This window comes from Oncorhynchus mykiss, chromosome 22 (assembly GCF_013265735.2).
Source record: "Oncorhynchus mykiss isolate Arlee chromosome 22, USDA_OmykA_1.1, whole genome shotgun sequence".
Lineage (NCBI taxonomy): Eukaryota > Metazoa > Chordata > Actinopteri > Salmoniformes > Salmonidae > Oncorhynchus > Oncorhynchus mykiss.
The window spans coordinates 5788783-5795141 of NC_048586.1; positions in this window are offsets into that span (position 1 = coordinate 5788783).

The window sequence follows — 6359 nt, forward strand, 5'->3', positions numbered from 1 at the left end:
CTGATCTGTCTATAGCGAGCTAACTGCCATGTTGTTTCCCAAGAATGTGTTCAATAGAGTCTTGAACACCTGATCTGTCTGTAGTGAGCTAACTGCCATGTTGTTTTCCAAGTTCAATAGAGTCTTGGCCAGCTTTGTCATCTGCCCAAAAATTGGAATAGCCTGATATCATGTCCTGTTTAGCAGGGAATGCTGTTAAGTGATTCACCTTAATACACTGACACAGAATGACTGTGGTCTGATAATACATTATAGTTTGTGCTGATTTTATTTTATATATTTTTTGACTCATGGTGTCATCTGGATTGATTTATTTGTAGTGAAATATTTACTTTTAAGGGGGAACTGCAATAGTTTATTGACCAGAGAGCTTGTAAACATGAAAGGACATAGCGCAAAGAAAACATGTGTACCGACCATGTGGCTCTCAATCATGTTGACCACGTGTGAGATAGTCAACATCACAAGAAAGGGCAAGAGGGAGAAAGAGATGTAAGGACAAAGACAGCTTACTTATGAAATGGTCATATTTTCTTTCACCAATAAGGGGGCATTGTTGTTGATGGGGATTGTTTTGTTTCTTTGTGACATAGGCAGCAGAAGAGACTTTGGAAAAAGCCACGATTGCAGGGTTTCTTCGAAGAAACAGCATGGGTAGGGACTCCTAAAAGAGAAACTATTCAGATAGTATTCTGTCGTCCTCCTGTTACCTCACTGTGGTTGCAGCAGGGGCTTATGTAACAAAGTCAAGTGCCACCTCAGTCATGGAAATAGTGAAAAAAATATAAAGTGATAGGAACTAACAACATAAATCTGTCAAATTAATCACACAAATAGTATATAATAAATAAATGTATAATATTTTAAATAATAATTTAATTTAAAATACAAAAGTTCAGTCTCTAGTTGATAGTCATGACTAGATCTTAAAAACAGTATTTATTTGCACACCCTTATATTTTCATTGGTTTACATTTTCTATGCTTAGTTTGCAATACAGCTGATTTTCTACAATTTTGAATCATCAGGTGGAATCTTTCAGTCAATATTTAAAAAAATCGTCTTAGAATAGTCACAAATATTCAGTAAGTTAGGTCTGAAATGTGGCTCTAGTTCTTCTCTTTAAACATATTTCAAAGTCCATGTGACTGACTAGATAGAGGTGTTTTTCAAATTATTTAAGCTAAAATCCAACCTCATCTATTAAATCATTATCGCACATTAAGACTCATCTGGCTATAGCCACTGTGATGTAGTTATGAAAAGTCAGATAACATCACTTGTTCAGTAGTCGCAAAATGCATCTAAAAGTTATATTGCACTATAGACAACAATAGTTGTCTAAATCAACAGAATAATATAAAAATAAATACATTTTGTCTTGTTTTGTGACTAGTAAAACAGTGTTCAAGATTAAGAATCTATGAAGCTACAGTTCCTTGGCACAAACACATCTGAGAAACTAGCTTACTGACAGAGAGTGATAAAAGTTGGTCTTTGCAGGACAAAATCTGTGACAAATTAGCCTATTTTAGATGGATGGAGAGCTGTCATCATGAGAGATTAGGGTGCCACGTGACACTGAAGCTGTTGCCTAAAGTGTCCATAGGTGATATTTTCTTTCTTTTAAACAACTCTGTCATAACATTCTGAATAGATGAGAGGGCACTTGAAGCCACTGTATAAGGGTGGGCGACTGACAAGTCTCTCATGGCAACTCAAAATGGAGTAACACTGGAGTAACACTGTCAATGGAGTAACACTGTAAAACATATTTTGCCAGATCAAATCCTCCTTAAAAGATAAATAATTGTGTTTCCAAGGGACTCCGAGACAACAATGTTCTGTAATTTGTTTAGAATTAGGTCATCTTCAATTTAAATTTACACCTGTTTCATAATATTATGTCGAAACTATAATTCATCAAATATTAAACTGAACTGAGTGGTGCAGCGGTCTAAGGCACTGCATCTCAGTGCAAGAGGTATCATTACAGTCCCTGGTTCGAATCCAGGCTGTTTCACATCCAGCTGTGATTGGGCCCCCATAGGGCCCAGCGTCGTCTGGGTTTGGCCGGGGTAGGCCGTCATTGTAAATAAGAATTTGTTCTTAACTGACTTGCCTAGTTAAATAAAGGTTAAATAATAAAATAAACATTTACAATGACAGATGGTTTACATTTCATCGGTGGTGAAATTAACTCGACCCACTTCACAAACCAATTAATGTTGAACTGAGAGGACAATTGAAGACGTCTTTCAATTGAAGCTGAAACTGGACTGAGACACATGGGATTATGCATAGTTGTTTGGAGCTTACAAGTCACGACGTTTGTGTGCAAACATTTGTGAAGGAACTGGGCAGGTGAAAGGAGGGGTGTGAAGAAACATCACGCTGCCCTCCACGTTAGCTCTTCTGATATTACACATCAGAGCACTTTAAAATAGCACACCACGAGCAGCTGCTGACAGTGGTTAATGATGGGATTCTTTGTATATATAGCCCAGCGTGCACTCACTCCAGGCCATAAACGGAGGCGCAAAACAAAACCTTTTTGTGTCAGTAACAGCCACAGGAGGAAATGGCTAAGCCTCATGTTTATTTGATGCAGCTGAAGTTCTAATGTAGTAAATGTACACATACAAATAAATGGAGCAATAGAAATTGAATTTCAACTGGTCAGTGGTCCAATAATCAACAAACATTAACCACCACATTAGTGGTTCAGTTCATTAGGTATCATGTGAACTTGACACATGCAGTGTGACACCTCTATTCCCCTGCTCACACCCCGTCTTCCAAGAGGCTACAGCACTGATAATGAGGTTACAGTTTTACAAGGGGAAAGCGTTACTGAGGCCAGCATGTTTTAGCCCACTGTGTTAAAAGTGGCTTATCTAGGGTCTCTTTCGGGCACACCTCTGCTTCTATTCCAATCCAGACAGAGACAGACCCACTCCATGTCTGACTTTACCGCCTCGACACAAGATACCCTGTTACAATCCGACAACTTGTTTCACGCCATCTGGAGCAAGCTGGACGACAGCAACAGTGTCATTAGGCCTGAGTTGGGGTAGGATCTATGTTTAGGTCAGTGTTAATTTTGGCACTCTTTTTTTAGATTTAGTGTAGTTTTAGTAATTTTGACTAAAATATAATTAAGTCTTAGTTGCATTTTTGAATAATGATTTAGGGTAGTTAGTCAAAATAACGAAAACAAGTGGGCCATGTAACGTACAGTAAATGTAAATCACGGACTCCCATATGCACAAACATATATATTGCACATGAGAGAGCGAGAGAGGGGCACAATCACCAGATGGTACCAAAAAGTAGTATGGGTTGCACCTCCATCACTCAGTCACTTCATTGTTACCAAATTTCCACAGACACCGCAGCCACATTGATGTCCAAAAATAGAGTTGGGGATAATAACTTTGAACAGGAGCTAATGACTGTTTTGCCCAGTGATGTAGTTGAGTCCCAAAACCTCAAGTCCCAAGTACCCTGTGCTCAAGTCCAAGTGACCAATAGTCAAGTCACGAGTCCCTATGACTGAAGTCCGAGTCCCGGTGCTCGAGTCCTAGTCCAAGTGCTCAAATCTGAGTCACTTGGTCAAATTAACTTAAAATAATGTTATTTACCCAGTCAGATATAGTGTAGTGGCATATAGCTTAGTTTTCCTTTCTTTCTGTGCCACCAAATATTTGCATATAGGTTACTGGTAATGTTAATAACAGGGCTACGTTCAGCTGAAAAACTTTCTTGAACATTGCAGATAGAAATTCCCTGTTTCAGAAGAACTTTCATGCAATGCAGGAAATGTAAAACTTGTAGTGTATTTGAAGTTTAAAAAGACTGAAAACTTGACTTTCCCTTTACAAAACATTTATCAACCCCTACAAAAATTATAATCCCATAATAATTCACATTTCCTGTTTCTGCAGGATCATTTTCCTGATGTAGCAAACTGTCTCAAATTAAGACATCTGTATATAGGGAATAGGGTGCTATTTGGAACAAAGCCTAACCAAACACTAACTCTAAACAGACACTATAGCATCAGGCTAAATGTATGATGTGTTGAATTTACATGTTAAATATGCAGGATACGAACATTCCATTCCAGCTAAACAATGGATATGTAACGTTTTGCAATACATATCTAAAATCTATGAATAATAAATCTGAGAACACACATAAAGGTACCCATGAGCATACATTTCTGTCAACAATCAAATACATCCACAGGTACACCTCCAATTGACTCAAATTATGTCAATTTGCCTATCAGAAGCTTCTCAAGCTATGAGATCATTTTCTGGAATTTTCCAAGCTGTTTATAGGCACAGTCAACTTAGTGTATGTAAACTTCTGACCCACTGGAATTGTGATACAGTGAATTATAAGTGAAATAATCTGTCTGTAAACAGTTGTTGGAAAAGTGACTTGTGTTTTGTACAAAGTAGATGTCCTAACCGACTTGCCAAAACTATAGTTTGTTGGAGTGGTTGAAAAACTAGTTTTAATGACTCCAACCTAATTGTATGTAAACTTCCGACTTCAACTGTACCTACATGCCTACTGTAGAGTTGATCTATTTACAGCTAACACTTCGGTCTCCCATTCAGAGTTTTAATTAAGCCATGCTTAGCTTTGATATTTGTCATTGACAGTTACAGGTGCGCTATCGTGAGAATGATTGTTAAGAAATTTCCACTTAATAGATTCACTATTGCTATCAAAGTCATCCCAAATTGTAGGCTTAACAGAGCAAATGAAATGTAACCACACTTTATAAATCATATAATATCAATTATGATAAAAGTTAAAGAATAGGATTAAGCCAGTCACTCAAATGTTGATATTTGGTTGCGTTGTCAACCAAACACAATTCAATATTAGTTTTGTAGTAATAGCCTAATTTTAAGGTTATCTTACAAACTAATGTAAAAGTATTTATTCAACCTAAAAATGTGTAACACATCCATGGCTACATTGAGGTTACTGTAACAATAAATGTCTTCTTACTGTATGTAATCATAGAAAGTGTGCATGTTTAGGGTCACAGGTCTTTGGAAATCTTCACAATTTGTATAATAATCTGCACAGAATCTCAAACGGCACTGATCACTTCAACCATGTACTTAAATCATTTCAATTACAATCCAGGTAATTTGGATGTGCAAATAGATGAAGCACAGTGATAACACAAAATATCTGACATTGTATTCCCATTTGAACTACAGTGTGTTTTTAAAATGGTTGAAAGCGCAGTGATATCACATTTAGGTCCCAACTGAACAAAAATCAGACATTGATTTTCCATTCCATGGAATTTGGTTGTGCTTTTATCTTCTTATGGCTGCAGGGGCAGTATTGAGTAGCTTGGATGAAACAGCCTTCTCCTCAGTCCCAGTTGCTAACATATGCATATTATTATCAGTATTGGATAGAAAACATTCTGAAGTTTCTAAAACTGTTTGAATGATGTCTGTGAGTATAACAGAACTCATATGGCAGGCAAAAACCTGAGAAGAAATACAAACAGGAAGTGAGAAATCGTAGATTTTCAACCCAGCCCCTATTGAATTCACAGTGGGATATGGATGAAGTTGCACTTCCTATGGCTTCCACTAGATGTCAACCGTCTTTAGAAACTTGAATGAGGCTTCTACTGTGTTCTGGGGCTGAATAAGAGCTGAATGAGTCAGGTTACTGGCAGAGAGCCATTTCCTGGTCGTGAGCATTTCACATGATATCGACCTGCGTTCCATGGCTTCTCTATACACCAAGGAATTCTCCGGTTGGAACTTTATTGAAGATTTATGATAAAAACATCCTAGAGATTGATTCTATACTTAGTTTGAAATGTTTCTTCGACCTGTAATATAACTTCTGAGCGCCGTCTCAGATTATTGCATGGTTTGCTTTTTCCGTACAGTTTTTTTTAAATCTGACACAGCGGAGAGGTATATCTATAATTCCATGTGTATAACTTGTATTTGCAGACGACACAACAGTGGTCAGAGACCTGCCCGGGTGGTGCCAGAATAACAACCTATCCCTCAATGTAACCAAGACTAAGAAGATGATTGTGGACTACAGGAAAAGGAGCACGGAGCACGTCCCCATTCCCATCAACGGTGCTGTAGTGGAGCAGGTTGAGAGCTTCAAATTCCTTTGTGTCCACATCAACAACAAACTAGAATGGTCCAAACACACCAAGACAATTGTGAAGAGGGCACAACAAAGCCTATTCCCCCTCAGGATACTAAAACGATTTGGCATGGGTCCTAAGATCATCAAAAGGTTCTACAGCTGCAACATCGAGATCCTCCTGACCGGTTGCATCACTG